At 44.3% G+C, this 12,108-nt stretch overlaps 1 pseudogene; it reads left to right on the forward strand.

Annotated features, from left to right (window-relative positions):
* The first annotated feature begins 6,631 nt into the window (after nucleotides 1–6,631).
* On the forward strand, nucleotides 6,632–8,258 carry LOC147426531 (uncharacterized; annotated as a pseudogene).
* Nucleotides 8,259–12,108: the final 3,850 nt, after the last annotated feature.

Below are 12,108 nucleotides of genomic sequence, written 5' to 3' on the forward strand. Positions count from 1 at the left end.
CTGATGAGGCAGTAGGCCCCACTCTATGGGTCTATTGCCTCATAGAGTGAGTATGCCTGGATTAAACCCATTGTGCATAAACTTGTTGATTAGTTGAGAGATTTCTTGTTATGCTACAAATGAGCTACTAGACGAGTAAATTATGAGGTAGAGATTCCTAAGCAAGTATTGATCACATTTTTAAAAGGGTGATTACTTTTTTCTTTGATAAATTCAATAGTAGTAAATTGAAATTTATCTTGTTTCCAACTATATCTTGTTGTAAAGTCCCATGTATATGGTTCTAGTAATGTAATTTTTAACACTAGAATGGTAACAGGACACTTTTATGTCCTTGGACACTTTTGTGTCCTGTTAAGTGACCATTTTGCTTGAATTATTTGAAGAGTATGAAAATGAATTTGTAGGTGCTATATATCCACAAAGTTGCCTTATGAGCTGAAAAAAAACTTAGCATTTTTTTTTGAGTATCGATCCCACCATTAACCTTACTCTTGCACAACATTTTTGAACCTAAACTGTGTGAAAAAACGGGTCCTGTTTTTGGCTTTTTTTCAATTTTTGGCAACTATACCACTCTAAACTTCATGTTTGTGAGGTTTAGATGGCTAGAGGTTAGGCCTTCATAGTTCTCAACATGTTTTGATGCTTGTAGGGAGAGCTAAGTGTTAAAATTGAAAGTTATGACCAATTTACAAGAATTGCATAATTCTGTTTTTTAGCCAAAATTAACACTTTTATGATTTTTTTTGGTGGCTTTCTTGATATCCAAATTCAATTTTGATTGTGTAAGTGTAATGTATAACATAAAGCTAATCTTCCTTGAGTTTTGGGGGACCTAATATGCTATATAGCATAGTATATGATGATGGTTGAGTTTTTGGATTGCTGAAGAATACGATACATTTTAGAGTAGCAAGTATAACTTTCTCAATATTGCTAGTTTCTTAGGCCAATTGTGTGTATTTTGTAGGTAGTGACCATATCTAATCGTAGACTACAAACTTGGCTAGATATTGAGTAGTTTCTATGGGTTTCTAGAGGTCATAATGCTAAACCCAGTTTTTTCATGTTTGCTGTATTTAGCACTTTATCATTGCCCCCAAGGTTCCAATTGTAAGAGATCCATTATCCTTTTGACATGCTCCATGGCTCCTTTTGAATCCAGAGGCCCAAAGGGAACTAAGAAAACATGTATATAGTATTTGTATTGAGCGTGACTATAGAAACTTTGATGATAGGTCCGCAGAATGGCAAAAATGCAACTTTTTGTACCTATTTTTTCTGCCCAAAAAAAAAAATAGTGAGGTAAAAGCAACCATATGTTTTGGTCACCAACCCATTTAAGTTAACGGGGCATTTTATCTCATGTCCTACAAAAATCTCCACTCTTATTTATATGCAATCAGCCGTAAGAAATTGCTGTTTTGGGCAAAATGCACTGGTCCATCAACTTTGGAGGCTTGTAGTGACCAAGGGATGAGAAAAATTACAAGTTTCTCATTTTTTCCATATGTAGTAGTTATTGAACTATAAGCTCATGAAAGGATTTTTCAAAATGAGTGGATCTACTATGGTTTTGGAAATTTTTCCCAAAACCCTGAAAGGACACTTTTATGTCCTGTTAGGTTACCATTCTAGTGTTAATGTAGGATAAGTTGTAGTAGTCATAAAGGGTTCTTCATTTAGTGCAATTAAGCACGTCAAAGGGATAAATGCCCATAAGTTGGTCTTGGAATAACTTGTTGTTTAAGCTAAGAATATCATCCATATATCTTGCAGCATGCATGAATTGTGGGAGTTTTTTCTATGTTTCCTAGTTATGTAATTGTCTAATATACCATTTGTATTCAAAATAAGCCAGGTAAGATTACATAGTACCAGTGACCAAGAGAATCCAATAGGAATTCCTTTTTGTTGTTTAAAACATTCCTCTCCTAGTTGGATAATGCAATAGTTAAGAAGCCAATGGAGGCGTAGTATTCATTCCATTTGGTTAAAGTGAAAAGGGGCTATATGTGTGTTTTTTCACCCAAGTTGGTTGTTTAATGAGCTAAATAACAAAATAATGTTTTTTTGCTCTATTTTTGAAGGCGAGATCAATCAGCACTTCTAAAATAGAGAGCAAACCAATAGGTCCAAAAATGGGAATATTTTTGGAGCATCGTGTAATGTTTGACGTATAGACAATAATTTGTTTTGGGAGGTTCAAGAGTAGTTCAATACTATTTTTAAGTATCCAAAATGGATTGTAGTTGATCCCAAGAAACTCGCGAGTTGTTTTTTGTTTAGTTGCACAATGTTATTCTAGTTTTGTAAGCATTTAATTAAGACAAGGATTTTTTGTGTAAATTCCATTTGAGACATCTGAGATCCATCTAAATTTATGTTTGTGTGCTTTGTAAGTGGGAAACAGTACCGGTAGTTTTTTGTTACCAGGATTGTGACCAAGTTCTTGAAGTTGTGTTGTAAGTAGATTCCTAGTATCATTCGGGTTAAATTCTAGAATTGTTTTCGCAAAAAGACAATGCACAGAGATCTGGTTCCATGCCTCCTCCTTAGTACTCAAGGTCTTCCTGCCCACGAGGTTGGTGATTACCTGAAAATATTACAATCACATGTCAAGAAGATGTTTTACACCAAGATTTTTGGCTCTCCCTTTACTGGTGTAACTTTTAGTTTTTCTTGTGCCAAAGTTAGAACTAGAAGTAATAGAGGGGGTTAGTAAAGAGGTGATTAAATTAAGAGTGTTAGTCAAAGAAATAGGTCTTTTCAGGGATGGGGTGGATTCTTCCTTCGTAGTGGGGTTAAGAAAACTAAGTAGAGTCTTCTCTTCTTTGTAATTCTCATAGGATGTAAGAAATGTTCCCGATTAATCCTCTTTAAGCTCCTTGAGAACTTCAAGCATCATGCTACGGAAGTGAATGAAAGCAATCTATGCTAAAACCAAGCTACGTGCTTGTCTCCCAAGCCATGAACCTATCAATGATAAGTGAAACTCTATCGCTTTATCAAGAAATAATAATTCCGAGTGATTATGTACCAAACCGTATGATCAAACCAAATGATACTTGACTCACAAGCAACTTCATTGTCGAGGAACTTACAAGCACATTTTATATATGGCATGTAAATATTCCAAATAGAATCTGAGTAGTAATCTGCATTTGGCTTAGAGAAGGCCATAATACCTTTTGTGCGTGCATTAATCCCAGTGTTGGGTGGCAGGATCCAAAAAATTCATGGCAAAGGGAGCATTGATTAACTCTCCTTTATCAACAAATTGAGTGCCTTTAAGAATATGAACTCAACACTCATCCATGCAAGCAGCAGGTAGATTGGCTAAAAAAGTCCAAGATTCAAGAGAGATCGGAGCCAAAAAAACTTCTTTGGGGAGCGTTCAGAGTTGATTATCCACACTTGCCCCTTCCACCTCGACTTGTTTGAAGGAAGAAAAGGAAAACACTTTGAGACTTTAGGAACCATTTCCGAAAAGTGTAGACTCACTAAGAGAGCATAAAAGCTCTTGGAAATTCTTAGCTGCTTCTAGCACCGCATCATTGTGACTAAAAATAATGCTTGACACACTGATAGATAGCCGGGTTAAGTCCGCATAACTTTTTAAGAAAATTGGTTAACTCTGCACTTGAAAAGGAAAAGGTAGCTAATGACTATTTACAAATTTTTTGAAGAAGAGGAAGTTGCTTTAATTTCTCTTGTAAGAGAGTATTTCATTGATAGCTTTTAGATTTTTTTGGTACTTAAGGATCCGTGTTCGGGCAATATACTTGTGATAGTAAGGCACCTGAGAAGGAGGAGGAGGAGGAGGAAATCAAAGACCACAAGGAAGATCTCAAGTTAACAAAGCTCAAGGAGCTAGAGGCAAAGGGAATCAAGCAAATGTGTATGTTCATGTTGCAATTGATTATTAGTGGGTGAATGAACAATTTTTAGTAATTCAAATCCCAACATAGTGAGGGCGAGCTTTTTGAAATGGGGCCTCTAAACCCAAACCAATGGGCCTACCCTCACAAAATGTTTGTAAAGAGGTACGCACACTACTTGGGGCACCACCTTCTTTTGGGAGTGGAGAAGGAAACCAATCAAAAAATAACACTTGCACTCACCCACTCAAGCAACACACTTTGAAAACCCCCTTACTCTATTTTCACTTTGGACACTTGAACACCATCAACGATTATGCAACCCAATGCCGTGCATCAAAATGAAATATGCAATTTGTGGAATAGCATTCACCTTCTCCCCATAAGAATACCCATAATACATCCAAACTCTTCCTCTCTCAAGCACTCATCAAAAAAATCATGCGCACAAGACTTGCCTCTAAAACACACAAGAGGATCACTTACATCAAACTAACACACTTTGCATAGAGAGATCATCTCCATCTATGCAATGCCGTGACACAAATAAAATCACCATGAGAGGTAGCCACATGCATATGTAATGAAGCAAAAGAGAGTTGGAGTGAGAAATTTCTTTAGACCAATTGAATAAGTGTGGAGAAACAAACCAATGGTAAATTGAGAATAGAACACTTACTTGATTTCTCGCACACCTTTTAAGGGGAGGACAAACGCTGGCTAACCATCACGAATTGCGACACTTGAAAGTTTTGAAGATGATTTCATGATCATAACCATGAGAGAGATCATGATGTATTTACAAGTTATTGAGGTGCTACAAATGATTTATTGGGTTGATGGAGTAAGAAATTGTAGAATGGAAAGAGTGGAGAATAGAGTTTGCACTTCCTCCAAAGAGGAGGGTTAGGAGGGAGGATGTGAAAGAGGGAGAGTTGGGGTTTTATCTACTATTGATCAAGAAACAACATGAAGTTGAAAATATAGGTGTGTGTCCTTGAGTCTCTCCAAGGGGGGCTATTTATAGTTGTGTAGGAGTGGGATTATGCTACACTTAATTAGAGTAAGTGATTAGACCTAATTAAGTGTCCTTTGACCACTCATTGAATATTGGACATAAAAGGGATTATTTATTCACCAAAAATATCATTTTAGACCGTGAAGGCTCCATAGGGGTGCATAATGTAGGTGGGCCCCACCATGAGGCCCTACGGGTGGCTCCTGCGGGGTATCTCAACTTGTCTGTCTTGGCATTTAGAAAGCATCTTTAGGTTGGTCCCATCACATGCAAGTGACCTTGAACACTCATTGCTCTTCTAGAAGATGAGTGGGGGAAAAATAAGATCTCACTCTCTTGATTTACTTGATTTACAGTTCCCTTTTGCTGCGAATCTGACAGATTTACACTATTTTGACCATAACTTTTTACCTGTAGCTCGGAATGACATGCTTCAAAAGGCAAAATTGACCTTCTCAACATGTTTGATATGAATTTGGACTATTCTTCACGCCCATGCACCAAGGAATTAGGTTTGGAAGGTCCACACTAGGCTAGGGAACCTTTTGCTTCCAAGTCTTCTTGTATGTGTTGGGATCCTCGTGAGAGGGAAGTTTTTCGCGGCGCGTCGGCGGTCCCTCCTTGCCCCTAGCGCCCCCATATGGGATGTCCCTCATGCGGCCCGGCGGTCCACGTTCCCATTTCTAACCTAACACCCGCTAACCTAACTTCCACCGTGGACGGCACTTGAAGGGGACCGAGGCCCGTTTCGTGAATTGCCCCTCTCCGCGGCCATGCTCCCCGCGGGCCAACACATGACGACCCGTGGACCCGTCGCTCCCGTGAATGCAACACAACCCCGGGAGCCCCCGAAAGGCTTTTTGCAATGAGAGCCCCGCTTGGGCCATGGCCAGGTCCCCGGGGGGTCCCGTGGTCCAAATCGGCCCGAGGACGCGCCCGCGGGACCGTTTCGGCATTTTGCACAATTTTGGAACCGCGGCTCCTTGACGGGACCGACGGTGATTCTTGGAGAGGGATTTCTACCTCAAGGTCATGGGGCTTGGGCGGTATGCCTAAGCGCCCCGAATTAAAGGACGTATATGGGAGTAGTACTCCACTCTTAGTGAACCGTACGCATCCTGCCGGGTAGCTAAGAGGGGGCCGGTTGTTCGCCGCGGTGGCAATCCTCACGTCCATAAAACCATCTACCCATACTAGGTTGGAGTTAGATTAATCCTGTCTTTAGAGGCGCCGGAGGGGCCTCCGTCCCTTTTTGTAATCAACTTTTTGAATCAATACAAAGCGCCCGTCTCGGGCTTGTTTCTCCAAATCTTGTCTCGCGCGTCCCTTTGGAATATTTGCTCAACTTGTTGTGAAGTTGGCTAACTTGTGTTCAGGTGAAGGATTGGCGGACGTGCACGGCCCCTAAGTCCCACTTACGGGTCGCTCTCCAGGGTCCCATAACACTTGGTATCAGAGCTAGAAAATCAAAACCGGTCTATGCCTAACAGAGGGGCACAGAGACCCGCTGAAAGTGACTCAAGCAGCACGTCCCTACCGATTGCAAGATTGGAAGAAATCGCAGCGGACGGTGTAATTGACTCTTGGGAGTATTCCAGGTGGATACGCTCGCAAGGGAGGCTACAACGTCTAGACCCCATCAACGAAGCCGGTCCAGAGTTTGAGTCCGCGCCTTCGTCACCCAATACGATGAGTCACGTAGACGAAGACTCATTTCATGGAGATAGGAATGACCCCCCCCCCCCCCCCCCCCCCCCGACGACAGGTTGAACAGGTGGGAGGCGATACTAGAGTCTCAAGCCGCGCTGGTCCAACAGCTGGTACAGGTGAGTCTGTTGAATGCTCAGAACGCCGCAGCAGACAAAGGAAAAGTATTGGCCAGCACATCCGGAATTCCCGCGAGTGGGAGTGATGGAATGGGAAGCTTCAAGCCTATCAAGCCCACTCCTTACTCGGGCCAACGGGACTCCCTGATACTAGAAAAATGGACCCGAGACCCAGAGAGCTTCTTCCGCACCAGCAAAATGGAAGAACACTTATGGGCAACAGTAGTGTCTCACTTTCTAGAAGGGGACACCCATAGTTGGTGGTTACTGGAGGAAAAGAAAAATCCTCACATATCATGGCCCCGTCTCAAGGCGGAGATGCAGGACTACTTCGTTCCGAAGAATGAGGATTTCAGACATCTAGACGAATGGAGGGCCCTAACCCAGGGCGAGAGCAAATTACAAGAGTATGTGTCTAGATACAGGCAATCTATGTTAAAAGTGGAACAAATGACTTGGGAAAGAGTGAGACTTCACGGTTTCCTTTATGGGCTCAAGGATTGGGCCCGTAGGGAAATCGAAAAGCAAAATCCTGTCGACTTCATGGCAGCTTTATCCGTGGCAGAAAGGCTGGTGGACTCCGACTTGCGTCGAAAGGGGGCCACAAACACAAAGTCTGGGGGAAGTGGGACTGCCCCCGTCAATTCAAACAAAAGTCAGTCTTCCGCTGGGCCTCAGAGGAGTGAGCTCGCAGGCAACACATCAAGCCAACCCTGACCATACGGAGGTTTCCGCAATGACGCTCCAAGTAGCTACAGTAGCTCTTCAGGTAGTAGGAACTTCTCGGTGAACCAACCGGGAGGGGCTGCTCAACGGACGCTGCCTTGGAGAGCGACCCTGTCCCGCCCCTGCCAAAACTGTGGGGGTCCTCACTGAGATGGTGACTGTCACAAAGCTAACTCTCAATCTCGTGCTCACTCCGCTTGGGCCAATGAGACCAACGCTGACAGAACAGGAACATCCCAAGTACAGATCACTGAAATCACGGAGCAAGAGGCAGAAAGCGGACACAAGGAGTCTACCGAAGGAACGGTCCGTGTAGGAGCCATCAAAGCGTCCCTACACTGCCTGGCAGCACGTATCAAGCCAATCCCAAATATGTATGTCAAGACAGTAATCAACGGGCAATCCCAATTGGCGATGCTCGACTCTGGAGCGAGTCACAACTTCATCTCACCGTCGTGCGCCAGACGTTTGGGGGTCAAGACATGCAAGCCCGGAGGAGGACGAAGCATCTCGGTAGGCTTTGTTCAAGGCGAAGATTCAAACACGGCAATGGCCTACGACGTGGCGGTCCAAGTAGGTGAATGGCGAGCCAAAGTGGACTTCATCGTCGTGCCCATGGACTCCTACGACATGATGTTCGGATTGGCCTGGTATGACTCATATGTGATGGGGTTGTATGCCAAGGGCATGAATCAACTAATGCTGGACATGAATGGAAAGGGGGTGATTGTTCCGATCATTCGACCAATGGACATGCCTCTTGCCCGCAAGACCACTCAAGAAAGAGTTCACCATAAACCATAGCCTTACGTACCTCCTCAAGCTCGAGGGCAGGTAAACGCAGCTCAGAAGAAATCGCCAACGCCAACGAAAACGGAAAAAGGGAAGGCTCGGGTTAGCTGGGACGACCTAGTCCCGGATTCAATGTGGATTTCATCGAAGCAAGCAAAGAAGGCCATCAAACATGGGGCCCAGGTTCACTGCTGCGTGATGAAAGTAACACTGTCAGATTCGGATGAAGAGTGCACTATCGGGGATAGTCGCATCATCAAGGTAATTGAAGAATTCAAGGACGTGGTACCGCCTTAGCTTCCAGCTGGGCTCCCACCTGGGCTCCCACCCAAACGAGCAGCGGACCACAAAATCGAACTAGTGCCTGGCCACTCGCCGCCAGCCCGTCCACCCTACCGAATGGATGCCACACAGCTACAAGAACTGAAGAAACAGCTGGGAGAACTACTTGAAGCAGGATTCATCAGGCCGAGCAAATCACCTTACGGGGCCCCAGTGCTATTCATTACGAAGAAAGACGGCTCATCCAGGCTCTGCGTCGACTACAGAGCACTGAATAAAATAACTATCCGGAACAGGTACCCTCCGCCACACATGGACAACCTAACAGACAGGTTGGCAGGGGCAAGATACTTCACTAAGGTCGATCTGCAATCGGGATATCACCAAGATCGTAGACGAGGATGTGCACAAAACAGCTTTCAGATCACGCTATGGATCCCACGAATGGTTAGTGCTCCCCTTTGGCCTCACCAACGGAGTGGCTACCTTCTTAGCAGGAATGGATATAGATTTCGGCGACATGCTGGATGAATTTCTCATCGTGTATCTGGATGACCTACTAATCTACAGCAAGACTTTCAAAGAGCACGTAGAACATGTGCGCCAGGTGCTCCGCAGACTCAGAGAGTGTAAGTGGTATGCGAAGTTGGAAAAGTGCGTCTTCGCAGTACAGGAGGTGGAATTCTTGGGCTTCTTGGTCACTGCAGATGGGATCCGAGTGGATCCTAAAAAGATTGAGGCCGTGGTGAATTGGCCTGCTCCCCGAACAGTCACACAGGTACGTGAGTTCGTGGGCTTCACTCAGTATTGCCGAAAGTCCATCAAAGACTTCTCGAAAATCATGGCTCCCATCACAGACACCACCAAGGGTTCACTAGCATTCAAGTGGATAGAAGAAGCCCAAGAGGCTTTTGAGCACATCAAACAAGTAATGTGCTCTCTACCGGTACTCAAGCTCCCAGAGTTCGACAAACCATTCGAAATTCATACCGATGCATCACGCATTGCTCTGGGAGGGGTGCTAATGCAAGAAGAAAGACCAGTAGCCTACATTTCGAAGAAGTTCTCAGACCCGCAGAAGAGGTGGGCTACACACGAGCAGGAGATGTATGCAGTGGTGTACTGTCTTGACCAATGGCGTCACTACGTATTGTACAAGCATACAAAAATATATACAGATAATGTCTCCCTGAAATACTTCCAGACTCAGCCTAAGCTCTCTCACAAACAGAGCCGATGGCAAGATCAGCTAGCAGAATATGATATAGAAATCATTCATAAGCTGGGCAAGCAAAATGCGATGCCAGATGCCCTCAGTCGCATGCCCGAGGTTAATGCAGTTAGCATAATAAGCAGTGATGAAGTGCTGGATCAGATTCGCGAGGCCAGTAAGACAGACCCCACAGTATTACAGATGATGCAAAGTTGGCGACAAGGTAAGACCTCAGTGGGGCTGTTCGACTTGCGAGATGGGCTATGGTATGCTCATAATCGTGTGTATGTGCCAGATGACCCAATGCTAAAGGCAAAGCTACTCTGGGAAACCCACGACTGCAAGGTTGCAGGTCACGGTGGGCAAAAGAGATCTTTTGACATACTAAGCCGCTACTTCTTCTGGCCAAAGACGCAGGAGGATGTAGTTGAGTATGTAAGAACCTGCCCAACATGTTAGCTAGTCAAGGCACAACGAATAAAACCAGCAGGGCTTCTGATGTCGATGCCGACACCATCGCGACCTTGGGATGTGATAAGCATGGACTTCATGTCGATTTACCAGAAAGCCACGGATTCACTACCATCTTCGTGATCGTGGACTACTTTTCAAAGCAAGCACACTTCATTCCCGCCAAGCCACCTCTTACTGCCTACCAGACAGCAGGGCTCTTTTTCAAGCATGTCTTCAAAAATCACGGACTACCCCTGGCAATGTGTTAGACCGTGACGGATGATTCTTGAGTGACATGTGGCGGGAATTATTCAAGCTACTAGGCACGCAACTCAGATTCTCGTCAGCCTATCACCCCCAAACAGATGGGCAGACCGAGCGGATTAATCAAGGCATCGACGATTACATCCGTTGCTACGTCCAAGCAGATAAGAAGGATTGGGTAGATTTTCTGGAAGTCCTTGAGTTTCAGTACAACAGTAGTGTGCACTCAGGGACATGTTACACGCCCTTTGAACTCCCTACAGGAAAAGAAGTAATTACACCCATGGCCCTTGCTTCGGGTACCATGCATGCAGAAGATCAGGATGCAGAGCAATTTCTAATGGCTTGGCACAAGCGTTTGGATGTAGCCAGAAAGCAGCTCATGCAATACAAAGATAAGTATGTAGCCAGACACAATGAGAAAGCCCGAACCGAGTTCTTCCAGAAAGGTGACTTGGTACTGGTCAGTGCACAGAACATAAACCTGCCAGAAAACCTTACCCCCAAATTCAACCATCGCTTCTATGGTCCATATCGCGTTCTACAAGAATTCAACAACGTTTCCTACAAGCTGGAGCTACCCTCTAATGTCAAGATTGTTGAAGATGATGAAACAGGAAACAGAAGGAAGACAACAACTCAGAGTAGGAAGAAGATGGAGAAGGAGAAGACACAGAGCTTGTGTACGAGATCTCTGTAGTCTCTCTCTCTGTATTGGAATAATAGAGTATGTTCAAACTCAGAGCTACAAAGCTTATATGAAACCCTAAGAGATAAGGTGTCCTTTCACACCGGATGTCCAGGGGGAAAAAACCCAATGGGAGAAAAGTGCCCCTGGTGAAGCGCGTATACACACTAACACTACTACATGTCTACAAATCCCCCCTGTAGTGATAGTGTGAATCCGTACAAGGTAGCAGATCATCATGTGTATGAGAGTAAGCCCAAAGCTTTTCGGAAAGCTTCAAACTTTTCTCGTGATAACGCCTTCGTAAATAGATCTGCAATGTTATCCTGTGTAGGATAGTAAGTTAGTGTGATCTCCCCTGCATGTAGCCTTTCCCTGACATAGTGGTAGTGAACCTCTATGTGCTTTGTTCTTGCATGAAATACTGGATTCCTTGCAACTGCCATAGCACTCTAACTGTCAGTGAAAATGGTAGTGGGTGCCTGTTGACACTCACAAAGATCTGCCAATAACCTGCGTATCCATACACAATCAACTGTTGCCGTGAAAGCTGCCCTGTACTCAGCTTCACAAGTTGATGTAGCCACTGTGGGTTGCTTCTTGCTTAGCCAAGATATACATGCATTTCCCAAGAAAAAACAATTGCCACTTGTGGAATGTCGTGTGTCAAAATCACCAGCCCAATCTGAATCGCTGTAACCAAGAAGCTGCATAGAACTGTGCTTTCCATACATATCCCCCCTTGGAAAGAACATGGCAAGATTAGGGGTACCTGAAAGGTAACGAAGTATGCGCTTCACAGCCTGCCAATGATGCATACCTGGGCTGTGCATAAATCTGCTTGCTTGTGAAACCCCAAATTGAATGTCTGGACGAGTGTTGCCTGCCAAATATATCAAGCAACCAACTGCTGTTGCATAAGTATGTACATCAAAAGGTTCTCCAGCATCGTGCATGCTCAA

The sequence above is a fragment of the Adiantum capillus-veneris genome, chromosome 24 (genome assembly GCF_014529385.1).
Source record: "Adiantum capillus-veneris isolate H3 chromosome 24, ASM1452938v2, whole genome shotgun sequence".
NCBI classification, from domain to species: domain Eukaryota; kingdom Viridiplantae; phylum Streptophyta; class Polypodiopsida; order Polypodiales; family Pteridaceae; genus Adiantum; species Adiantum capillus-veneris.